At 38.8% G+C, this 26982-nt stretch overlaps 1 long non-coding RNA gene across 6 annotated transcripts in view; it reads right to left on the bottom strand.

Annotated features, from left to right (window-relative positions):
- Positions 1-26982, bottom strand: part of LOC134519509 (uncharacterized) — a 480646-nt gene that overhangs the window by 257272 nt on the left and 196392 nt on the right. For all 6 annotated transcript variants that reach the window (XR_010072240.1, XR_010072242.1, XR_010072241.1 and 3 more), the window contains 2 exons: positions 22947-23068; positions 1532-1616 (listed from right to left, as the gene is read on the bottom strand). This is a non-coding gene — a long non-coding RNA (uncharacterized LOC134519509). The remainder of the gene's footprint in view (positions 1-1531; positions 1617-22946; positions 23069-26982) is intronic.

A 26982-nucleotide genomic window follows, 5' to 3' on the forward strand; every position in this document is an offset into this window, starting at 1 on the left:
AGACAGTAGTTAGGCAAGCTAAGATAAAGAACGATTCATTTAGAGGTCTTCTTAAAGGTAGGTGGCTGGTTACTCACACTGGGAAAAATGGTCCCAATTTTCAGAAACATGATTCTTTTCAGCTTTTATAAGCTTCAATTTGATTTGTATGCACTAAGAATGTTTGAAAATAAGGCCCAGTGTCTTTCCCTCAAGAATTGTAACTAATGGTATGATATATATGTACATGTACGTTACATGTACTGAATGCTGTGTTTCAGTGCTTCTACCGCTTCACTACATTGTATGGGATGTCAGTTAGTGGAAGTTATGAGAAAATGGGCTAACAAATCTGGGAAAATCAGTTGTAACATTAAAAAAAGAAGTAACATAAATCAATAAATACAAATAAATAAATATAACTAAATTCCCAGTCTCTCCTCTTTCCAGCTAGGAAGTACAGACCTTATAGTTCCTAGGATGGAGCTGCATGATTTTTGATTTATAGATTGAACTGATTATGCTACAGAAATGTCTGATTAGTATGGCAACATCAAAAATTTGTTGCTGTGCTCAGGATCGTTAACTTACATAAACCCTACTCCATGCATGCAGTTTATTTTTACAGTGAACACTGGTAAAAATGCAGGCTTTACTAGACATATATGAATTATTTTACTACTCAGCTTTTCCTGCCAGATGTTTGAGCGGACAGCCAAAGCTCCAGAGATACACAAGCTTGATCTACATGTATGCAAAAAATTAATTAAAAAAGTAACCTAATACTGTCTCTTTTGTTCATTCTTTAACAAAGTGACAGGGTATTTTCATTATTTGCTGAGTACTTATGGATAATAACAAATTAAGTGTTGATCAATCAATATAATGATCCATTTGACCCAGAAATAATAACAAGAGAAGATATGCAGAATTTCTAATAAAATTACCATCCCAACAGAATTTGAATTCATTACTTTTGAAATATAAGGCAGACAGTTCCCTTCACTAACATGGACTTGAACTTGCAGAGGGTAAATTACCAGAGGCCCTTGTTGCTTGCATGCTGCAATACAATTTTATTAAGAATTACAGGGAAAAATTAATAAGCACTCCAGTGCTCAGAGTCCTGAGGTACAGCATGGCTTAGATCTTGGCACAAACTTGGGAACATGCCCTGCTTGGAGTATGTATTCTTTCAATTTAAATATTATTAATGTTGTGGGCAAGGTTAAAAGCTCAGCCCATGTCACGACGCCAACCTGCGAAAAGCCTCAGAACCTGCCAAATGGTCTGAGTTTGTCAGCGTGCAGTGAGCGTGTTCTTCCCTGGATGTTCAGTGCTAATGAATGAGTTACTGGAAGTGCACATTCCAGTGCTGTGCTCCTCGCATCCTAATACAGTGATTTCCTTTCAGGTGGAGTTAAGAATTGCCATGTTTCTCTGTATGGTGAACAACCTAATGCAAAATTATCACGCAGCAAGTCCCAGTAAGCACAAGGATAATCATTTCAGGTCAAACTCAGAGCACTGAATTCACTTCCCAAGTACTCACAGTTGTAGCTCAGAGATGAAGCTGTCCTTTTCGTTTCTTACCAGTCTCTCCTCTTTCCAACTTGAAGTCACAAATCTTCTAGTTCCTACAAGAAAACTTTTAGATTAAGATGCTAATGTTACAGAAATGCCTAGTTATCAACCATGTTAATCCCAGCAGGGTATGCCAGGTTTATCTTCTGTCATAGAACAGTGTAAACTAATACATAGTTCCTGGAGCTAAATTTAAATGAGCTGTCTTACATTCTGGAGGGAATCCAGCCCTGTAAGCATACAGCTCCATGCTGCTATAGCTATATTGCTTTCTACAGCACAGTGCAGCGTAGATGTGGCCATCCATTCCCTCTGTGACCATCATGATGTCACGATGTTCTGGGGGAGAAATGGAATTAGCTACAAGAATATCACTGCAGGAAAAAAAAAAAAAAGGCTAGAAAGAAAAGGAGACTAAAGACGTATCTACACTTAATTTCAGGAGACTAAACAGCTCAAATTAGGTTTCCTTGTTTTGGTGTCTTTTCTCTCCCCCACTTTGTTCTATTGGGGAGCAGATCCTCAGCAGTGGATTATCTTCTAATTCATTTCAAATTCTTAATCTGAAAGTGTCTCCCTGCAATCCTAGCAAAACTCTCATCTCATGATCTAGCAGTTCCCTGGTTCAGATTAGAGAAAGTAAATATTCAAAACCTATGAGCCATTGCCTGTTACCAAGAGCATCAAAACCTGTTAACTGATGCTGTTCTTCAGATCTAAGGCCAGAACAGCTGATTTAACTCTGAAGTGGCCCTTTAGAAGCCAATCACAGAGATATACGTGCAACGTTTATAAACATAACATAGGCAACATCCAGACTCCTAAGAAAACATCAAAAAGATCAGTCAGCAGATCTGGCAAATTCAGGTGAATTTACTAAAGACGAAAATCAAAAGATAGCTCAGGAGGATCACCCTTTCAAAGGCACTTTTCTACTTCTAAGCAAGAGAACTTGAATAGTTCCATGAGGCGTAAGCGGAACAAAACTGCAAACAAGCCATTATCTAAACTATGACTGTTTATTCTGCTCAATTGAAAGCCAAGGATGAGTATGCAGGATTTAGGATTCTTCTTCAATGGTAAATCCAGTTTTATTTTCTCCCTCACCGTTCAGTATTCTTGCAAATGCTCAGGAGTACAAAACCTTTCTTTTCCGTTGCTCTTTTTTTGTGTCCTAGTTCTGTTCAAAAAAACGGCAACCATTTATTTTGGTCTCTGTGAATTATATGCCCAAGTGAGGTGATGTGAATTCAAAGACAAGTTGACGAATACATGAGTATTACTGGTCTGGATGTGGGTGCAGGAGATGGCAAATATACTACAGAGGAGCAGCTGCCAGAGGTAAGCATACAAAATGTAGCTCCTACACAAAAGAATGAGATTTTCAGAGAATCTGGTGGAAAGCCCGACAAGTACATTTTGTTGCTGCTAAAAGAATTTATTTCTGCTGAAACCTATAACTCCTGGGTTAATAAAGTGAACTTTGATGGGACTAGAGGGAAATATGGGCTTCCCAGGAAAGTTAGGACAAACTTAGATGCGTTTCTAGAACACAGATTTATGGAAGTGATTGAAGCTGATAAGATCAAAACCCAAGTTAACACTTTCCTTTGCTTTCCTATCACACACTAAATAGACCTCTGCCACAGCTGGCCTGCTACCAACAAAACTAATGATGCCTGTAAACAATAAATTTCACAGAATCATCAAGCTCACACAATTAGTGTCCATGCATGTTGTTTTGCTTTGAATTTTGAGGGATTTTACAGAGCCTGTTATTACATTAGAGCTAACTGACTATGGAAATAGCCAATGGCTTGTCAGGATTGACTGCTAAATCACAAGACTCAATGAAAAAAGACATACAGAATCTGAGTTGGTATGATCCGGTTTGTACAGTAGAGTGACTACCTTGGTAAGAGTCTCCAGAACCAGTGACAATGAAGGATCCTGAACAGATTGACTCTGCTACTAATTTGAAAAAGTATGCACATGTCTGCTCTACATTTAAACTATTAAAATGCTAAAACTGATGCATGCTTTATTCTATTCCTTATTGCTTATTAGTGCACTATCAGAAGGTGTGCAAAAAATAAGCACGCGTCCTGCTCTTGTTAGAGGGATAGTCAATATACTGCAGGAAACTTGAGCACAATGAAAACCAATAGTTTGGCAGAGCTGTTAGGCATGTTAGAAAAGAACAACCATTTTCTGTTGGGAGGGGGAAGCATCTAATAACACATCCTTTTCTGCAGGCACTGAAGACCAGCTAAACGGCCTTTCTCTCGCCACCTGTACAGAGAAGGCTATTGAAAAAAACCCAAATACCTGCTAAGCAGGGATGTGGCAGACGTAAATCAGGACATATGATAAGCCCCATTTGCATTTTGGTCATGTGATGGGGATATTTCCTTACATTCCTCAGGGAAGGCAATAACACCTCCAAGGAAAAGAGCAGGGCATGGGCTGAATGAATTGTTCTGATGAGACAGATTCAACCTGCGGGCTTGAAGTCAAGCTAGAAAAGACAGGTCTATGGCTAACATGTTCTCTGTTTCTCATAAATTTAGAACTCAGGTTAGTTTATGAAATTTAGGCAGGAAGCCAGGGTTTCACTGCCTGTTTCTAATTTTAATGTTGAAATGCCCACCTCTAACTATTTTTTCTTTATAAGCTCCACAGCTTGCTTGATTTTTTTCTCCTTTATTTTACATAAGAATTGTTCAAGTCCACATCCAATTTATATCATTTCCCTTTTATCATAGGTTACCCCAGACTTCGTTTTCAATGTCTTTTTTTTAATCTTTTCTTACTTATGTCAATGCTACCTGCAGGTAGATTATTCGGATACTTGAAAGTTAGATATGTTACATATGGCTCTAAACCTATAAAAGGTAAATAAAATTGCTTCAGTAATTGTTTATTATATATGTATATTTATGTGCATATGTGTGTACGTGCGTGCATGTACGTATGAACTCCCTGGTGGTACCAGATACATTAACTTTTCCAAAATATCCATTGGAAAAGATATTTTTCATCTTTCTATTTCACCCATTCAATATAAATCAAACATCAGAGACATAATTAGGCAACAATCTTTAAAACGTTTCAAAATTAATCGACTAGGGTGCCTTAAAACGAACACTACTAAGGAAAGAATCTCAGTAGTTTTTCATGGGTAAAAACCTTTCTCTAACCGGGGTGCATTTTTAGTCTTGGAATGACTTTAGTCCATGAAAATGTCACATTTCATAAATAAAGCCCTGGAAATGTCTAGAGTCAATTCAAGATTGCCTTTCTGTAAGGCAAAAATTACTATGCACTCTTAATAAAGAATTTAAAATTGTTTTTGTTTTGCAATATGTGTATTACAACCCTCTATGGATCTATTAATAGTTTTGTATTAGCTCTGAGCTAAAACAGGCCATGTAACTTCATTATACATGAGGACTGGCTTTCACAAAGACCTACCTGCTTTACAAGTTTTACTGGGACAGGCTTTAAAAAATGGTAAACCAGGGAGATATAATCTCTTAAAATTAAATCACCACACCTTCTTCTTTCTAAGATACTATAAGCAGTACTGAAAAACGTGCGTGCTTCTATCTTGAAGTAAACTTGCCTGGCCCAAAACCCAACTCAATTTTCAACAATACCCTAATTAAAGCTTTCCTTCTCTGCTAACAACATGATTACATAGCAAATTGAAAGAAACTTCAAATACAGAGAAGTACACAATAACCAATTCCTATTATTAACAGAAAAATTTTAAGAATTAAAACATATTAAATTATAAGCACATAATTTTTTTCAAAATACATATTTGCAAAAAACATGATTTATGAAAACATGTTTATCTATTATTTGTTTTACTGGTACTATTCGTGTGCATGACTCTGATGACACACAAGATACACAGAACAAACCTCTGTTTTCCTCTATAATTCCTCAGTTCTTACTTTCTTAAAAATGGAAGAGGAGGATATGAATTTCACAGGTTGAATAGATTGTATTCACTCAAAGCATTTTTTAACGAACTTTACTGAAAATCTCACTGAATCAAACATATCGTGCCCTAAGTCAATATATATAATTCATTTTGTAAATCACCTGTATAAGAAAATGCCAACTGTAACTATCTGAATTTCAGGTCTGAGTTAAATCTTATATATTTAGAACCACAATATGCGAGTGACACTGTAGGATCTTGTTTATTGAGATACACAGTAGAACCTAAGGAACTGATATTACAGTGGAAAGTAATCTAAATTGCTTTCACCGAATTTCTACTACTTTCAAGTAATAAAAATGTTACACTCTACACTCTAAATAAAATCTTAGTTGCTATCGACAGTTAGTATGAGATTCAGTCAGAACTACCAAGCTGTGAAAATAAGGCCCAACTTCTGTTGTTTTTGTTGATACATTTGGCATCCAATCATGAAAAACAATGTCCATGTCACTAAAATGGCCTCCAGGCATTCAGTATATCTACATCGAGGTTAAACATCTATGTGAAGATGTGACAGCACACCTTATAAAAGATATTATTGAGTAATATAGACTTTCTGTAATAACCAAACAGTAAAGAATATAGCTTTTTAAAGGTCTCCCCATGGCTGATCTCATGACTCAAAGATGAGAGACTGTGCTGCAAGCTAAGTAATAAAATCTGGTGGATACTGTGGGCTAGCTTGTGACAAATCATATCAAAGTATTATTAAAGAAGGAACTTGAGACCCAAGACTATTATTGATTCTTGACAGAATTTCTTATAAATAAATGTTGCAATCTGATCCTGGACTCCCAAGGCCCTGGTAGAATTCTGACTATTATAGGGCAGGTTGCAAAACAGTAACATTATATTAGTGAAAGTTGAAAGAAGCATATTCAGTGTCAAACAGGTAGCGTGGTCTAAAAAGACCAGTAAGAAACCGTTTTTCACAGGCCTCATACACCTACAGCTGCAGATTACTGTTTAAAATGGCAAAACAATTTCTGAGCTTATAACAGGGCTGTGAACACGTTAGTGGAATGAATCTGTGACCCTTTAGAGCACTAAGGACACACCTCCATTAGTGTCCATATTCCTGCACTGAAGAGGCTGATACAGTCAACTGAAATGACAGGGTGATAAATATAAAACCACTATCATCAATAAGACTGGAATGTAAAAGCACTTAGTTTCAGCCTAAGTAACTCACAGAAAGTTTGGTTTCAAGAACCAATGTATCATCCATCACTACTCTACCTTCTGTTGACAAAGTAATTGTAAGATATCTAGAATGGAGGTTCAATATGAACTGACATTTTTGAAAGGAGGAATTGTGTGCTGCACTTACTCATTAAATGTATTTTCCTCCACTAAAGATGTTTCCTTTTTTAGTTTATGTATGAATAACTTTAGTTAAAGTTCCCTTGACACACTGACTTTGCTTTGAATAGCACCTATGTTCATTAACATAAAACCTGAAAGAAAATAATTTTAATGCAGCTTTTTTAACACTTCAAAAGCCTTTAACAAATTGATCGAGCACAATTATGTATTCTAAAGGGAATTGTAAAGAGATCACACAAGGTTGAAAAGTTCTGGTTAATAAAAAGAAAAAAATCCTAAGTAAAAACAGGCACTCTGTGTGGAACTTTGACGCACAGTGGAAGAAAGTAATAAAATTATATAAAAAACCCCTAATGTCTCCCTATTTTAATACAGACACACATGTATTATTGTCTGCGTTATTTAGTGCATACAAAATACCATGCTAGCTCGATAACGTAAAAAGAAGGTGTAGAGGTCAAGATAGTCAGAAATTAGAGAGAAGCTAAATTACCAGTCCACTTACTTACCACTGAGACTAGTGAGTCCAGGCAAACCTGAACAACTGCTTAGCCAGGAGATCACACCAATTTATAAATATGGCTGTCTGCCTTTGAGCAGGCACAGATCTCATAATCACGGCATTCTGCTCTTAGCTAATGGCATACTATTACTGGTATTATTTTAAAAGACTGTATGATAACAGCATTCTTTCAAAAGCCTTATAAACTAAAACAACAACCCATTGCAGCTGAACGGATCAGCTGATATTGAATGAGCCGTTACCAAATGGGAAATAGATTCCGATCTGCAGAAAGCAGTGTTTTTTCCTTTATATTTATGGGCCTCAATTTATATCTGATTATTGTAAAATAATATTTTATATGGGGCTTTTGTCATTACAGATTACTGAAATGCAGCCACATTGGTTAAATTCAACATAAAGAAGCAGAATAAAACCACCAGGAGACGGAAAGTATAGGCCCTATGGCTTCAAGCTCTAAAGCCCCTCACTTTACTCGATATTGAACAGACAAGGAACCACAGATCTTTGTTTGCATTCAGTATTCTTCCAGAATGGCAGAAGCTCTCTTTGGGAAGATGCTACAGGAAGACCTCCATCTACATACCCTTTCTGTCCACCACCCTGTCAGCAACGCTGACAACAGACATAAAATTGCACACACTCAGAAGTGGCTTGACAGGGAAACAACCTGTGAGAGGGGTCGGGGGGTGGAAGCAACTAGATTTTGGCAACTACACGTTGTACAAATCTAAAACGTGTTCCCTCCAAGTGAGCCTCGTTGTGCTATTGAGAAGACTTTGCAGACAGATCTAGCATACATTGAGGGATTTGTAGTGGTATGGGACAGAGACGATTTTAGATGGGAACGGGGAATGTCCTTACTGGTACCTCAGAGGACCGCAGAAGAGCTCAGTGAGGGAACCTCCTATTCTGAAGAGACTCAAAAGCAAGGCAGCAGGAATGGGCAGAAGTCAAAGAACAAGGTGGGCCTGGGCTATCTGCTGACCAGCACTCCTTGCAGGAGGCAAAGGAGAAGATCAGGCAGTAAGGATGTACCCAGCGAACAGTATCCTGCTGGTCATGGAATTACATGAAGAAGCTGTTAGGAAAGTTACTGTTAGGAAGACACTTGCATTGGTGGATATGTTGTTCCTAATATTGCTTTTTGGACAAATTCTCTATTCTCTCCCAAATTTTCTCTGTTGCACACACAGAATGAGTGTTTCTAAGTGGGGAAATGTCAACTTAACTTCAGACAATGTTTACTGAACCCAGGCTTTCAGTGTTAGGCTTGACCTAACGTCTTAGTTTTAAGAGAGCTGCTTTGACCTGCCTATTCTTTGTATCTGGTGACAACACTGGGCACAAGGGATACATGACTGATGGTTCGCAACAAAATAGCTATTACTTGGTGTGAGATCACTATCGTCATTTGAACAAGATTTGCATTTTGCTGCAGATAAGGGGGAGTCTGGGAGTAGGGAGGTGATGGTGTCAACAGCAGGAGTGTGGGAACAAGAGCAAGCAGAGGGAGGGCAATCTTTATAGCAATCTCCTAAAGGTTGAAGGAGTAGGAATGTGGAACTTGCAACCCCACAGCCAAAGCACTCATCCTCCCCCCTTCCCGAAAACCATCTTTAGAAAGGACAGACAAAAGAGAAACTCCCAACCCATTGCAAATGCCTCCTCCCCTATCCAGAGTATCACATACAGTGAGACAGAGCTACAGACTGAATGAAGAAATGCTGCTAAAATTATTTTTTAAGTATTTCAGAGCTGCTGACTCAACACTAAAGATGTCTTTACAATATTTTTCTTCGAAAAAAATCAAGTTTCATTCTACAAGGTTAATATAAAATAAGTAGGATTAGAAGTATTTCATACCTCAAAAAATCTTAAAAGTCAATGAGATTGTATTGACTATATAGGCAATAGAAAGAGGAGACCCCCACTCCCTCCCCAATATTGGCAACAACAAACCAATAGCACTGTGAGTCAAGTTCTTTTACACATTTGCACAGCACAGAAACTCCTGCTCTCTCATAGTTCTGTTAGGACGTATAGGATGACTGGAGGAATAAAATACCATTCAGTAAAATGAGGATGACAAAATCTGGCAAAGGACGGATGTTAGAAGTAAAGATAAGTTCCAGCAAAGTATGGACTGAATACATGTTTTGTTTATATATCCAATGACCCTACAAGATGGAGGTTTATTCTGTTAGGTTCCAATGTGTTTTTCTGGATAGGGTGGAAGGAATGTTTATTTTTCGAAACTCGATGATCTCTGTTGAAGCGTCTTTAAAACAAAAACCCAAACCAAACCAAACCCAGATTAGTGCCAAGCAATCTTCAGAGATGATAAAATGAGTATGATTGAAGTTGCGATTTGAAAAAACAAATCTGTGTGTCGATAAATATAGTGATCAGGATGAGCAAGAGGTGTCAGACAGAAAAACCTGCTGCAATGTTTGTTGCTGCCAGCGCACAGAAAAAAAAAAGCCTAGGAGAGCTCCTTGAAAAAATCTTAGGGAAATTTGCAGAGCACTAGAAAATGATGTAGCTGTTGTCTTCAGGGATGTAGCATTTGGGTGGACAACGACCAACAACACAAGAATCCTACACGGAGCATTCCTGTAGCAGGATAAGCTTCTTGTCTCTCCAGCAATGCAAGATCACAAATACTGCACTCCTTCTCTACCATATATTATCCTTTCCACGGTATCAGTTTTGTCAGTGATGAAGCCAGTTCAGAAGGCTCATGGTCCTTCCCTAACATAATCCTTCTGCCTCTTCCTGCTTCTATCTGTACACACCCTCACGTGTCTCCTCCCCAAGGCTTACGGCTTCCTTGCAGCTGGAGGAATGGGCACAACCAAAATGGCAAAGAGAAGCAAATGGCACAGACAAGGCACTTCACGTGCAAACCTCACTTCTGAGGAAAACAATCTGCAGTTACAGTCTCATCTTGTGAGTATAGACCTTGGTATTGAATTAGGAAGCAGCATCAGACTTTTAATCACTGTTTACTTTAATTAAGCACAAGGTACTAATGTATTCAGATACTAAATGCCAGTCTAAACAATGCAATGCCAAGTAATGGCGTTCAGGTTACCTCTGGGAAAGTCTGCATGGGTATTAAAAAAACAGCTGCCTTTGTTCTGCTTTCTTCATTCCTCTGGCAAGGGCTGCAGAAATGGCATAGACACAGCCAAGCTCATACAGAATTTCTTCTCTAGTTAAGGCTACTAAGAAGTAAGAAAAGACAACTCTTAAAGCACAGATAAGCAGCTGTCATATTGCCAATTTAAAGTGGGGAAAGTTACTGGACTATAAAGAGTGAGGAAATAAGTAAGATTTTACGAAATTCATCGGGACATAAAATGTAGGAATAGTCTCAACAAAAAAAAAAGGGAAAAGGAAAGGACTGAAAATTGGATGTGCTGCCAGGAAGTGAGGAGGAAGAGCTGGATATCAAATTTATAGGTCCTTTGAGCTCCTAAATGAAGAATTTGGAGAAGGTAAAATGTCACCTTCATCAGTCTCGGCTGACTTGCTAGTCTATTGCCAGATGGGACCATTATCGTCTGATTGAATTATAATCATGTCAAAACTGTACTTGGATCCAGGAATGAGCTTTCAGAAAAACCCTGAGTCAAGGCAGAGCTTTTCTGCCTTTGAGATCTGTAGAACACATGATCTGAAATGGGGTTTAAATGTCTGTCTTTGACGCTCTGAAACACACTTCTATGAACATTTGTTACACTTGGTAACTCCTGTGTGCCTTATCTCTATATTTTTCTTCTCTTTGTTTCCTTCTGATAGATAAGATGGTTATCTAAAGTTAAAATAAGATAGTTTTTGACCCACTTGCAATTCCAGGAAAAGGGGGGATGAGAGGGGATTCGTTTTGGAATGACCTGAAAACAAATAAAAAGTAAAACGCTCAGCAAACCAAGAAGTCAAGTGTTTGGTTTAGACCATTACAAATTTCAGATAGCATTTCAGCACTAAAGGTGTACTTTGTTTTGTCTCAGTCAACTCATTTTCTTAAAATAGGAATTTATTTCAAATAACTATGGTATCATTATATTTTGAAAATGTTGAAACATTGTTTTGAAAGTATTTGAAATGCAATTAGATATTCTGACTTAAAAAAAATGAGCAGTTCTTGACAAACTACTCTACAAAAAAAAAAGTAAGCCTGCAGAATTTGTTGTTAGCATTAAATTGGAACTTTCCAATGGTGAATAAAAAGGTTGGGGTCTCAGAAGCTGAAGTATGCCTTCTGGGCTCATTCATTCGTTTCTTCTTTACAACGTTTCAGGAGCTGAGGAGGCAGTCACAGAAACTGCATTTATTCCAAGAAAAAACTTTGAAACAACGATTCTGGTGGTAATTTCCAGCTGAACATAAGACATTATATTGCTGCTGGCACGCCTTCCTTTTTGAAGGAGCAGAAGTCAGACTCCTGACTTACAAAGCAATCGCGTTACCCAATAAGGAATACTTCAGCTTTCATTTTTAAATTTATCAGAATAAGGATATTCTAACAGAGTAGCTCAGAAACTGGTATCAGTCTCCACAAACTTTAACATCTATTGCTACCAGAATTTGTGCAATTAGGTTTGCAGCACCAAGAAGCTGTGAGGTATCTCTCTGTGTCACACATATATTCACTACAATTGGATCATTATTCCCATTTTCCTTTCCTTGTTAAGAATTAACAAGTGTGATTTTGCAAGCCTCGCATCATTCTCGTGCTTATCCTAGCAGGGATGCCTGAGCTGATTGTGAACTACCCAGCAAAGTATCCCACTCCTGCTTCCAGATGTATTTGGTATCATCAGCACTGTATTCTACGGTTGCCAAAAGACCTGATACAGCTTTCTGTCTGAAAAGCACCTCCTTAGCGTCCCACAGTTTGCCATGAATCTGAAATATATTATCATTTATTTTGAATACAAGCATTTCTATATTTTCAAGCTGTATGCACTTACATCTTCAGTATATAAATCACAGACAGTGTAGAAAACTGAGCATATTCTCATTAATGGAAAGCTCAGCTACAAATAAGTTATCCCAGTGAAAACACTTTTATCTTCTAATGCCATATAATCACAAAGAATAAGGAAATAATTCTCTTCAGATGGGATTTCCAAGATGAGATTTATAAATAGGTGCCTAACTCCCTTAGACATCACAGTCTACAACAACAGATACAGACTCACAAGAGTGTGTTTCATTTACAGATAAAAGCAGAAGAGGCTCGATGTAGTTTTCATTTCCAGAAGAGCTTTGTTGTGGTTACTCCGCCTGCTAGAAACTGTGATTCCCTGAAACATTTAGCCCTTGAGAAAGAGAAGCATGAGACAAATCATGTGAGGAGTGGTAGGGAATAGCAAAAGATTGAACACTTCTTCGAGCTTGAACATGTTTTACTAAATTTTCATCTCTGTTTGGCCAGGTGGTAGTTGAAACACATTAAATGAAAAGCTATGTGGGAGTGTAACACTATGCTGCAGTTGCACTTTGTGCATACACTTCTTATCTTTTTAGGAACTTATTCCAGATGTTTCAGTAGAGGAAAATAAAACAATTATCTTGGTCATGTTTTAAGATAAGCTCTCAGCAGGTCTGGAAAATGTTTTAATCTGGCCTTCCAGCTCCTTCAGCAAATTCCCTGTAACATTACTTTTCTAAAACTGTTTATGCCCCATTCTGTTTTCTCTGCTATTTGATGTGTGTAGGAAATTCAGCAAACGTGATAATAAAATAGGAATAAAACTGCATCAATATTTAGTGGCAAACACTTCTTAGTGTTTTACTTCAATAAAATGTGGCAGTAGGCCCTTGGAATCCTTGTACATAATTAAGGAAAAGCTTATGATTCTAATTTACCACTGTCTTCTGATATATGGACTACAAATTGAACTTTTACATAAAGAATTTTTACTCTAAATCCTTATGGAAAAAGATAATTTCAGCATCATCAATACAACATCAATATTTATCAGCCTGCAGGTAGGATTCTGCTCGGTAAGTCAGGGATAGAGGAAAATGCTAAATCTGGAGACATCCTTTAAAAGTGAGGGGAAATTACATCACCACTTTTCATTTTCCTGTGGAAACCAACAGAATCCATAGAGCAGGGGGGAATCCAAACAGACCAGTAGTGAATCTCCAGGACAACACATATCATCTGCTCCTTATAGGGAGCTGCTGGAAGAAAAACGTGTTCTTTAAAATGCAATGCAGGGCAAGGCGGGGCAGGGCAAGGCAGGCGCGGCAAGGGGAAGCAAAGTGAAAATGTGGTGTGTAGCATTCATTACTCATATGTTTTGCCTGTAATTCTCAGACCTCCAGCTCACTTAATGAATCCATGCCTTCTCGCTCATACACTGCTTACTACTACTGCCCCTTTCAGCAATTTTCAGTACACTCAGCACCAGGACTTGGTGTCCAAATTCTCCCTCTTTTAATTTTGATTTTATTTATTCAGTTGGACTGATAAACACACATTTCCAGTGTTAAACAGCTGCTATGAGCTCAGTATTGCCCCATGATATATGATGCCACAAATCTTGCTGAATTGTCCTTCTTTTCTCCAGCCTAGGCCCTTTTCAGACATTTTTCCTAGCCATCCTGATTTCATTACAGCAAATGTCATATCTCCTTTAGCTTACAAATTCTCAGTCACAGAACTCAGGCAGCTACTTTAATGTAATGTTAAATTTTTAAAAATACTTTCACGTTATACATCTGCTCGCTTTTTAAGAGTAATTTCAAAATACTGTTATGTCCTGACCAATTTTATTAGTACTTCTCCCCCCTTCCCGATGATCAAAATTAACATCTGTACAAAGAATACACCCTCTCTTTTAAAGGATTACTTTTCATCTTGAATCATGCATAGAATATGCCTTCTAACTCTATCCAGTGTAAATAATGTGTAAAATAATCAAAGCATCATCATGACCTGACAGCAGAAGCCTTTTGATGAATAGGGTTTTATGTAGGATTATCATATGACATTTCCAAACTACATTATATCTGAGTCATATACTATTGCATTAAATTCTTCTATCATGCTGGATTTGTACATTTAGCAAGTTATCAGCGTTCTCCTTTGTGGTCAGATTTATACAGCAATTGCAATCGAAAGCACCAGAAGTACAAAGGAAAGCAGAGCATAGGAAGGATATTCTACTAATGAAGAATCAGATCTTGTTCTTGTTATGCTCTGTTATTTATTCCTGTTTAGCCCTGACAATGTTATTGGGTTTGTTCAGAGCACCAGATACCAATACAGTCCCTAAATATGTTATAATTTAGAGTATTATATATGCTGAAAAAACAAGCAGTATAACAACGTAACAGCTAGGTTGGAAGAAATGCCTTCTCTCCTGAACCCCACCACCAGTATATCCCATGCATGGTAGTCCAATTCTCTTTATCCTACAGTTAAATAGTGACCTACAAATGCACCATTTTCCCCAAAATTCAGCAAGTACTGTGCATGATGCCTTCAGAGTGTGTATATTGCAGCAAACTGATATCCAACCGGGTGACAGCCATGCATTCATTCCAAATGCAATCACATACCTTAAAAAGTATATAGTTTAGCAGAAAGTGGCTTCTGTGACAGGGCAAACATGAAGACTCATCTGGCCTTTGGCACACATAAAAATTTCAATTGATTGGGCTCCTCAGTTTTCATCAAGGATGAAGCTGAACCATGACTACAGAGAATGACACTATGAGATCTAGGATAGGTTAGGGAGAAACAGTCCTTGTTCTTACCAGCTCATGGATTGTCCCAGCTTTATCTATGATGTAAGACTCCATCTATCAAGCACAGTAAGCAATGTTAACTTACAGTTGCAAAAATAAAAAGGCTTATTTGTAACAGAGAAATCTTCACAGAACAGGTGTAAAACACCCTCAAAAACCCACACACCCTCAAAGAAGTGCTTTAACGCACCTTGCATTAAGGGTGCTACGAAGGTAAGAAGAGTAGCCCAAGAGTAAGATAACAAAATGAGAAACAGAAATACAAAAAGAAACTGAGAGAAGGAAAAGAGACCAAAAGATTGAAGAATAGGACCAAAAGGAAGAAAATGCAAAACCCTGTGGACCTAATAAATCTAAGTAACAAAGAAGATAAGAGCAGAGAGAAAAGAGAGAGTGTTAGAACAGTACGAGAGGGAACAAACAAATAAAAAATAATCTGCCTTCACAAGTCCATTTCCCTTCCTAGACTCAGCTCTACCATACTCTCTTGGGCCGACTATTACCCTAGCTCACAAAAAATACTTTTTTTACCACTGGAATGCACCAGGTTGCACCAAAAGGCAGGTTTTTAACAAACGGATTTCCCAGAGGAAGAAACCATCCCAGGACTTTATCTCCTTTGCAGAAGTTACTCAGTTTAAACAGCAGAGTAGAAGAGAAGGAGGAAGAATCAGGAAAGCGTGAGGAAGAGTGGAAGGGAGAGGAGTGATGGCAAAGTCCATGTGGTGACACAGACTAATGCAGGGCTCAGTAGTGTCCCCAAAGCTGGTGGTTGGTCCCTACCCAAAAGTCAGCGAATGCCATTGCTATGACTGAATCCACGCTTTTTATCACGAAGCAGAGGCGCAGTGATATAGTGCTTCTCAGCCAAGTAACTTCCCAGGCAAATGACCCTCTTAGCAACTTAAAATAGTTCAGAATCCTACCCTCTACTATGGTTCAAAATACATTGCTCTTCCACCAAAAATGTCATGCAGATTCCTAATTAAAGAGATAGACTTGACCTTCTCTGCTCTGAACTAATACTGTCTTCTCTCCGCATACAGAAAAAGGACATTTAAAAAATAAAATAAAATAAATAAAAATCAATAGCTCTAAAATGGAACTATCTCCATTTACCCTTTCTCTATCAGGGACTAAGTCTCTAGAGGTCCTTTCCAGCCTCTCGCATTATGTGAACAGACTCAGAGAATCACAGCCACTGATGGAGCTTAATTGCTTATCACAGTCTAAGATTTAATGAAAATAGCCAAGTGTTATAAAATAATATGGTTCAATTGATATCAGAGAGAAATGCATTGCTTAAGAACTTAAAACACTTTAGCTGCTAAAAGCCCCGTATATTCTAAATTATACCCACCATATCCAGTGCTAACTGACAATTTACCAAGTGCTAAATTCCATCTAAATTAATCCAGAATACTGAAGTTCATTTTTCAACACTCTGCTCTAGCAATTATTTCCTGTAGCCAGGTTTTGGATGAGAAAAGTGGTACTCAGATTCTTGCTTTTGGCAATAAATATAACCCATATAACATTATACATTGAAGACATAGCAAAAAGAAAGTCCCCCTTCTTAATAAAAGTGAGTTGATATCAGTATTTCCTGTTCAAATGAGTATAATCGTGTCTCAGTTTGGAATACTTCAGTATCACAAGTGATAACAAAAACATTTGGATGAATACAGTAATGAAGAGGTTAAATCTGATTGTAATTAGATTTCGGTATGCATGGTCATGTGGCTAATAGTAAATTTTCCTTGATTAACCGATCCTGTTTGTTAAGAGCTCCTATTAACATTAGCACACTCTATGTCGGCTGTAGAGACACACCATGGACCAGCGCAAGATTAATGAAGGCAGGTACGCATGCTGATTAGAATGTGGCAGTTTAATAAACTCTTCTAACATTAAATTATTTAATGCATTCATGCTCATGTAGGCTATTCGATGGTCAGCTTGACCACCTATGTGTTAATATTGGGAATTGAAATGCAGAGGATGGAAGAAATATAGCAGTGGATGAGGTAATTAGCTCTCATGTCTGATAAATGGGGCAATACCTATGTGTATACATGTTTTAGCACATCACAAATGGTGCTTTCATTAACTGGAATCTCTTGCTGAAAATTTTCTGAACGTTTAGTTTGATTTTGATCCCATAAACAATTCAGTTAACTACTATAGCCAGTGTCTGTTTAATATTTGAAGCAAATTTAAAGCGAGCTATAGTGATAAAATACATTGTTAAAATATAACACAAAAATTATCCTTGAAGTTTCAAAGTCATTTGGATGTTCTTCCAGTGTACTGCTTTGAAACAAAGGTAATGTTTAATAAACATTACTAGAAAAGTTACATCCTGTGGGCTGATACTTGTTTTATCTTGTGTATTCCTCTCTCCTGTGTCACTAGGAAGTGGTTGTTAACTTTGCAGGACACTTGTTGAAATTTGAGGAAGATTTCAAGCCAAAACAGCTGCTCTGCAAACCAGTACCAGCATGTTATGGTTTGAGGAACCCACAACAATTTATTGTCATTCAGACAAATATTCTATCACCCAATGACCCCCTCCCCACCCGGGAAGGGGAACTGGGAAAAAACAAGGAAACCCAGGGGTTGACGTACAGATTTAATAGAAGAAAACTAATTAACGTTAATAATACTAAAGAACCAATGTTGATCCCAATACCAATATAAAATATACAAGGATTATACTCAGCCAATTCTATCAGCAGGAAGCTGTGCACTCCCAGCAGGGGACAGCAAATGCCGGAAACTGCGAGCGCTGCGGCTTCAGGAGGAAGGGAAGGACTCATGGGTCCAGTACCGGGACAAGAAGTTCTAAAGGATCACAGCCATCAAGGAAGAGAAAGAACTTGAGTTGTACACTGAGTAGCATTCCATTTTGTTATGGGGCAACACAAGTCCTGTGTCATATACTGGATCAATTCACATTAAAAGCAACATAAAACAAAGGCAATGTTTTCATAGAACCATAGAATCACAGAATAGTTTGAGTTGGAAAGGACCTTTAAAGGTCATCTAGTGCAACCTCCCCTGCAATGAGCAGGGACATCTTCAACTAGATGAGGTTGCTCAGAGCCCCATCCAACCTGACCTTGAATGTTTCCAGGGATGAGGCACCCACAACTCCCTCGGGCAACCTGTTCCAGTGTTTCACCAGCCTCATTGTAAAAAAAGGCTTCCTTATATCTACTCTAAATCTTCCCTCTTTCAGTTTGTAGCCATTACCCCTTGTCCTACCACAACAGGCCCTGAAAAAAGTGAGTTTTGCTAAAAAGTGAGTTTTGATGTAACATGGTGCGTCACATAATTTCATGTACTGTATTTTGTCTTCCACGGCATCCAAAACACAACAGCGGGAGAGCTGAGAACTAGCCTGGTAGTCCTTCTGCCCAACCCTCTTTGCTGGCATTTGAATCTCTTTTCAGATCATTTAGCAAATCTAAATAAATGATGGGAATGGCTGATGGGCTTCAATTCAACACTAGGTCCAGCTTCAAAATCTTTAACAAAATATAACCTTGCTAAAGCACTTTGGTGAATGAGCACTTTACTTATTGACTGTGGTCTCTGTCCATTCATTTACAGTAAGCCACTCATTTCAAATAGCTTTTGTAACATTTTAAAGATTAAAATGATATAAAATGAATAGCTTTAGTACTGATCAGCCATGTAAGTGCATATTACCAGAATTTAATTAGCCAAGCTATTACGTCATTGCCAATAGTACAATGTGACAATATTGATGAAAACACCCCATCACTCCAGGCCTCGGAATCTTACCTAAACAGATTAGACAGGACTGGGGTGGAAACTGTGCCTTTCCTGATAAAGTTAGGGTGCTATCACTGCAAAAGATTTAAAAAAACACAATAAAATCAGGTGTACTGAAGGCATATGCGGGACAGAAAGACATCCATAAAATGTAGGCAGCATTTAAAGGCAAAAAAAGTAGGATGTTGCCAGGAAAAAGGGGATGTCTGGTGTCGGCCTGCTCATGCTCACTTAAGACACCTGAAAGATTCACAGCACAGCTCAAAAAAAGGAAGAAGACAAAGATGAGTCCAGAAAAGAAACTGATCTAAAAGAATGGTTTTGCTGGATCTTGCTTGAAAGCATGATGGAGGTGTGTAAGCAATGAGAAGAAAGCAAACAGCAGTTTGTGTAAGTTAAGAGAAGCCCAGAGAGTTCTCCTGGCAATGCTGCTATGTGGGGTTTGGTGATGTGGTCAGGGGAACTGTTTCTGGCTGGCTGATGCCTCCTGTGTGCAAGCACAACAGGATTTTATCATCAAACAGGATTACCTCACAGAATTGCCTATCTCAGTTTCTTCCCTGATTGTAGCTATCAGTTGCTCCTAAGTTTCTAACTGCCTTCTTGGATCAACTAGACTGATATCATTTTTCATCTGCAATTGCTCCTTAAAATTACAATAATAGGAAAAATCAGGAAAAATATAGAATCGCTTAGGTTGGAAAAGGTTAGAGTTGGAAAAATATGTCCCACCCTTAATTCTAAGGGAAACAGATTTCATTAATTTCCTTCCTCCACCTTGCAATACAACATTTAATTTAAAAATCTGCCTTTTCTGACTTGGATCTCAAGTGGTCATATTGGATTTCATCTGCTTTCACTGCATTTTCCATGCTGTCCCTCTGGGCAGGTTCTGCTCCTTAAGACTAGCACTCTGCTGCATGCCAAAGTCTACTCAGGTTAGCGTTAGAAAAAACGGCTAATCATCAGGTAGAGGCAAGAAGGCTGGCAGTGAGAGAACAGCATACAGATCCATTCCAAATCAGAGATAGGAAATAAATGGTTTGGAGGGACAGAATCAGGAAGAAAAGCACCAATAAAAGTAAAGAAAAGGAATGCAGAACTGGGAAGAGACAAAGATAATGTGAAAGCAACATTAGGAAAAGATGGAGGCAAAGTCATAAAAAGAGGATGCACGTGCCTGCAGCTTGATTTAATCCCTAACTGTAGCTCCTGAGCACTTGTTGGAATAAACGATTACAAGACATGGCAAAGAGGAACTCCCAGGCAGTGGAAGATGCCATGCCAAATAAAGGGACCCTTCCCAAAAAAATCCTTTCAAAGAGGCTATCTGAACATTAAGCAAGATCTGTGGGTGCAGGTAAATCACGGACCCCCACGCCTGTGAGGCCATGTGCCATGTGACGTAAGGAAGGGCATCCTGAAGTTTGATCACTTGTCCTGCTTTGACAGATCTGAAGATAAGGCGAGATGACTTAATATACGGCAGGATTAACAGGAGGCATTGTCAGATGAACTGCCTACACCTTCCTAAGCGGCTTCCTTTAGCTTGTAAAGGCTTTGACAGTTTGCATTCTCAGATGCAGATTTCTGTAACAGAACTGAAAGGTGTGTGGTATTGTACTCTCTGACAAGCCTAGGATCCTGAATATCATAAAGACACAAGAACTGCATTGCATCAGGTAATTTTCTGAAGTTGCTGTACTTATTCCTGTGCTTGTCTAATCCTCTCTCCTCTCTCTTCTGTAATCTCTCCAAGTCCCCCTCCAATGCCCTTCCAATTACAGTTCCATGCTGCCCATCATGTCATTGGTTGGAAGATACTAGGTTTGGATTAGCACTAAATTCCCTTAAGTCTTTCAAAGTCTCCACCTGGGTATGAAGTAAGCCTGAAAGTTTAATTATATCTGCCCAACTGATACAAGTTGTTCTTTCCAGCTAGATACTTGCATTTCAGGAGACCAGACCAGCTAGTAGTTTATATCTTCTGAGCATGGGCTAGCAACAAATTTGAAAGAAAAGCTCCCTGAACAAATTGGCTAATGCAGTATGGTATTTTTAGTCTTGAACTGCGGTGATTTTCTTAAGCAGATGACATATTTTTCACAAGTAGCTGCTGCACAAACAGCTCTCAACATGAATGATGTTGGAGTCCGCTTACTTTAAATGACCAGTGAAATCAAACAGATCGTGTTTTCAGCGAAGTTGCCAAAATTCTTACATCTACAAATATACAGATTAGCTAAGCCCTACTGGGAAGGATGCAGGAGCAGCTGAGTGAGTTCAGGCCTTGCCTTGCTCCAGATGCACACCTACGGCCACTCTGCATGTACTGCTGAGGAACATAAGCCGATGGGTATCATGTTCCCATCCCCAGCATTTCCCCAGCTGTGCTGTGCTCTACACGTATTATTTCTATGTACTGCTTCGACTCAGCATAGACTTTGGAGGGGTAAGACTCTTTTACTGTTTCAGAAATCAAATTTCCTTGATTTTCTGTCCTAGTATCTAAAATAGTAGAGGTTTTTTTTATGTGTCAGGAAGATTTTATAGCCTAATCTGACTTCATTATCAGTCTAAATAGAATATTTTTAATAACAATACAACAGCACAAACCAGTGAAGTTACAAACAAAATCCAAAATGTCACTGCATTGCAGCGTCTTAACGAAACTAACCCTGAGAAATACAGTCCAATACATTTCTTCCCTAATTTCCTTTAAAACCCACACAGGGATACCAGGATATAAATGAAATTTTGGTTTGTTTTGTTTAATGCTGCCTCTCATGTCTATTTAAGTGCAACTACCTGAATCAGATGGAGAGATAATTTGCCTCCTAACAGCTCATGCCCTTGTTTTATTAATCTGGTTATCTTTAAGAGCAGGTTTTCCAGGTCAAGACCCTGAAGGGAGCCACTTAAAAAGAATACTCTTTGTTGGCATACAAATGACTATGATGTGCCAGTCACCTTCCCCCATTTATCCTGGGAGAATGCAAGGTTTGGTTAGGAAACACCAGCTGTGCCACCACCTGAAAAGTACTCTCGCCCATTCCACCCCACAGCTGCCATCAGCAAAGGATGGAGGCTCATGGGGACGTCTCTGCTCCAGGGACAGAGGATGACTCTTGGATTCAACTTGCTCGTCCAGAGTATGTAGCCACAAAGCTTGTGTCTGTGGAAGCATTTTTTTGGTGCAAAGAAAATACGTAGGGTTCTACTGCAGACTAAGAGTAGATAGGAAAAAACTTGGCAATCATTTCATCTTGTTTCTTCCTTTCTTAGGGCTGCTGGGTGCACGGCTAATACAGCCCAGACTTACCGTGGCAAATATTCTTAGTAGTAGTTTTTCTACCAGAATATTTTGAGAAGTACTATAAATAGCCCCTAGGAAGCACTTCATAAGGAGCACCTAGTGCACTTCATATATTTAGACTTGTACAAATATTCAGTGTAATGTGGAGGGATTAGGCCAAACAGCTACCATTAGCAATAATGGCTATTCCACCCCCGAATTCCTGGGTGACACTGAAATTACCGCCAAGTATCAGATTTTACAGGTTTTTGATTATTATTTTTTTTGCCTTTTGATTTTGATTTTTTCAAAGGCTATTTCAAAACTTTTTTAAGCTGTTTCAATACCCAGAAATGCTGAAAGGACACCTCATGGAGTTAATTTCGATTGGTAACTTGACTTTGAAGAATATGTATATATAAAAACTTATATGATTATATTTTTAAAAATCACTAGATTAAAGGAGTACTGCTGTTGCAAACTCAAGCAAAGTTGAGGAGTGTAAAATGTGAGATGGCTCATTGTGGCAGCAATTAAGGCAGCACTAACACTCATAATCTTAATTCATCCCCCTTAAATTCATGATTTACAATATGGTTTTAAATTATATGATTACATTATTAATTTTTCCCACAGGAAATACTCACTTCAGACAGCGTCCTGGGCAGATGGTACTCAACAAAGGAGCAGGGCAGGTATTCAATATTTTTGTTATCCTCACTGTTCAAAGAGTGGTCCCCCATCTTCCTCAGTGCACACTCTCTTCAAACTGTATTTTACAGAACAAAGAATTTTTGTTTACTTTTGGGATAGTCTATTACCCTCCGTGGTACAGTACCTGAATATTTCTCAAACATTAATGAATATATTTTCAGAACATCCCTTTGGTTCATTTAACTGTAAACCATTTTACAAGTGGGAAGCTGAGGCACAGAGCTAATAAGGTTAAAAATATCTGCTCATCTTGGGTTCTTCTGAGATGCCTAGCACTCTTTCTCCTTACTATTAAGCATTATACAAGACTGTATTTGTTCAAGTGTACTTCCTATTGACCTATTGTAGTTATGAAGCACTTCACTAAATCAGAGCATACCTCTGTGGGGTAATGAAAACACACTTCTTCTGGGTCAGCTGACACAAGTGTAATAGTGTTGCCATTGGCAGCAGCAAGGGTTGGGTTTAAATTTATGGGAATTACAAGAAAAACTCAAGCCATCATAATGAACCTAGAGATAATTACACTAAGTTTTCTGGTGTTAAAACCAGAAACCTGATTTCCCCACTTGCAAAGCAGCAGTTTAACAACCCATATTTTCATTAAAAGTAGAACGGAGAACTATGCCCATGTAGACAAGCAGGGAATGACTAATTTATAAAACTCTAACTTCACACCTTGTGCTCTGTTTCTCCAGGAGTCCACGTGGGGCCCGCAGGCTGCCTTCCCCTCCAGCTCATGGTTTGAAACAACCCATTCTTGCTGGGTAGCAAGGCCCAGTCGGGGCTGGATCAAGCCAGGGCTGTGGGATGTTTCTGCCCCAACTGCCTGGCTCGTGCCAGCACCAAGCCCCACGCCACCACTCTCCCCAGCCATGGCCCGCGCCGCTCTTCACTTCCCTGACGGCGCCTTTAGCTAAAACTCCAACGTTTTTACCAACAGCCTCTGCTACTCCATCTCCAGGAATGCCGCACAGAGTACTGACAACTCAACACACTTTCTTGGCGTCCCTTTCGCATGAGCACTCCAGGGCCAGGAGCTCTTGCTGTAGGTGAGGGTGAGCCTTTCCTCCCCTCCCCGCCTACATGGGCACACACAGACAATTAGCAGGCCCAGGCTTCTCTATGCTGGCTCAGGCGCGGTCCTCCAGCTTCCAGGATCTGTTGTCTTTTAAGGACACAAGTCCCCGTTAGCAGAAATTATATTCAAACATAATAAAACACCGCATGCAAACCCCAGCATGTCTCAGGCTGGGAACAGACCGTGGCAGAGCTGTCTCCCCTTTGCTCTTCCTCCTGGCTTCTCCTGCCTCAGGGGTTCTTGCACCAAAGAACAACGTGGGATTTTCGCTTTTAATGTAGACCTAGGTTGCTCTGCTTTTTTAAAACATTTCTCCAACTTAACAGATATAAAATAAGAATCCAGTTCTCCAGGACAACATTCAGTTCCCAGCCTTCTAACTGTTCCGCTTTTTTCTCTCCTTGTCTAGTGGGAGTATTTCTTGTATTTACTGTTCCTCACCCAAGCCTCATCATTCCACCCTTTTCCTATAATTTTCTCGCAGCTTCCATACCCAATTTACCAACTTACTTTTTCTACCCTCTTCATATTGAAATGAAGTGGGTTCCCAGAACATAGCAGAAGGGCACTGAGATAACGGGAAAGTTTATTCTCACTCTCAGTTTTGGTGTTCAAGCCTAAGCGACCACCCTTTGGCTGCAGCATCACTGCAGGAAAAGCCTGTTCTGCTTCAGCAGCTCTGGGGAAGGAAGCAATATTGGTGCTCTCTAGGGATGCGACCTCCACACTCAGTGATGCAACCCAGGAGGGAGAGATTAAATCTCGCCAAAGGAAAAATACAGCAAAATTTGAAGAATTTAGCTGCTGAACTCCAACAACTCTCCCTAAAGCAAACAAGAAAACACTGACTGGATTTTTTTATAGCAGCTGACGACTTCGCCAACCTTTCATGTTTCCTTCGTGACAACAGTGAAAGCCACACCCTGACATGCTTATCACTGGCAAGGCCTTATTCCTTCCATGGAAGCGCCTGAGCTTCTCAGTAAGACAATAACTTAATGTAATGAACACAGACGAAGCAACATGCTTCCCCTCATTTTCGTCTCTGAAATAAAATACTTTCAGCAAAATTCTGAAGCAAAATGGAAATTTTCAATCTAATTCTTTCAATTAGCAACTAAAAGGGGTCTTATAATGGGTACTTGTTGTCTAGGTTGTGGCTAATACAGCAAGAGTGCCAACTGACGTGTCTCTTGCAAACAGATAGATGGCCCTACAAAGATATATATTTTTACACCTTTATGAGTCATCTGACTGGAGAAGAAACATTTAAACTTGAATTTTGTCTCCTATTACAACCACTCACTTGTCATCATTCCACTAAGGGGGATGATGCTGTGGGAGAACACCTGTCTACACCAATTTCTTGTCCTCTTCAATCTATAATTATACACCCCTGGGAAAAAGGTGCTAAACTTTGTACCGCCACCTCCAAGTAATTATTTCACTCTAAAATTACATTAAACATATTCTGCAGAGTGTTTTTGTAATACTCTGTTTTCAAGATGGCAATACATTTCAATAATCTTGTGTTGAAATTTTTTTTATTAAACTGTCTACAAATTTAAGAAAAAAGTTTTAAAGAAAAATCACCTTCTTTAACAAGAAAGCTCACTCTTAGCCATTCAACACCTAACATGTCAAAATGAGAAAACAAGCACGCAATGTAAGGCTAAAAGGGGGTAGCTCTCACTGTGACAGATTGCTTTCAGCAACACCATCAATAACCACAACAGAAAACCTTCTTGAACCTACTTGCATGAGTCTTATACTTAGCTTACCAACCTTACGGCTCAGGAATTGCTGCTTCTACAGTCTACACAAAATCAAATAGAATCAGGGGATCAAGCCCTCATGAGGTATCTGGACTGTATAGTGCAATAATTATAGAGTGGTATTATTAACAATCAGCCTACATTTTTCACTGTGACAGATTCAATGCACTACGGAATCCAACTTTTAATTGAAAAATAGTCAAACTATAGCATTCATACTTGCAAAGATAAACCTTTCATTTGTACATGGATACGGTCTTGTCTCAGTCTAATGCAACAGCTTTGAGGAAGATTGCCCTCATCTGTCTCAACTGTTAGTTATTTGCTAAACCTAATGCCTCCAATCTCCCCGATACTAGACACTAGCAAACTTGAGACAATCTCGGCCTATGTTTTCCTTAGTGTGGAATAAGTGCTCTCTTCAAGCATGTTTCAAATCAGCCAAGAAGGATTCCGCTTGGACCTCTGAAGTGCTAAAAATCAGTGTTGGAAAACTCATATAAAATAATAGGAAGTCCATATTCATTATTATCATTGCAGCTTGAGGTTAATATCTAGTCCTAATACTAAGCTAAAGTTTCAGTCAGTGGCAGTAATTTAAAACTTTTTAGGCTGATTCTATAAAATGGGTATATATTCTGAAGTATGAGACTAAATTATCATTATTTATATTTAACAGACCAATCTGTCATATAGAAAGGTGTTAGAAATAGTCACTACATCACATTGTTCAATGCTGTCAATAGCGAATGTCATATGGCCACATTCCTTCACCACCTCCAAGTCCTCTAGCTCTCACTCAAGAGCTGGTAAACAAAGTGCAACTCATAAAGTGTGATCCAGTTTTGAAAAAAGGAACCACATGTAAAAAACACCTGCCAGGCTGTATGATGAGACTTCTTGTTGTCGTCTGGGGAATATTCATGTCGTCTGCACTGAGACATATCAACATTGAAAATTTATCACGGAAAGAAAAATTCAGGCATAAATAAAGCTAATTCATGAAATTATTGAAATGATAATCTTCTGAATTTTTGCTTAACCTCCTGCCTATAAAATGGAGGATTGAGGCCAACAAAGATTCAATATTAGTGCACTTTTAGAAATACCGTG

This window comes from Chroicocephalus ridibundus, chromosome 8 (assembly GCF_963924245.1).
Source record: "Chroicocephalus ridibundus chromosome 8, bChrRid1.1, whole genome shotgun sequence".
In the NCBI taxonomy this organism is placed as follows: domain Eukaryota; kingdom Metazoa; phylum Chordata; class Aves; order Charadriiformes; family Laridae; genus Chroicocephalus; species Chroicocephalus ridibundus.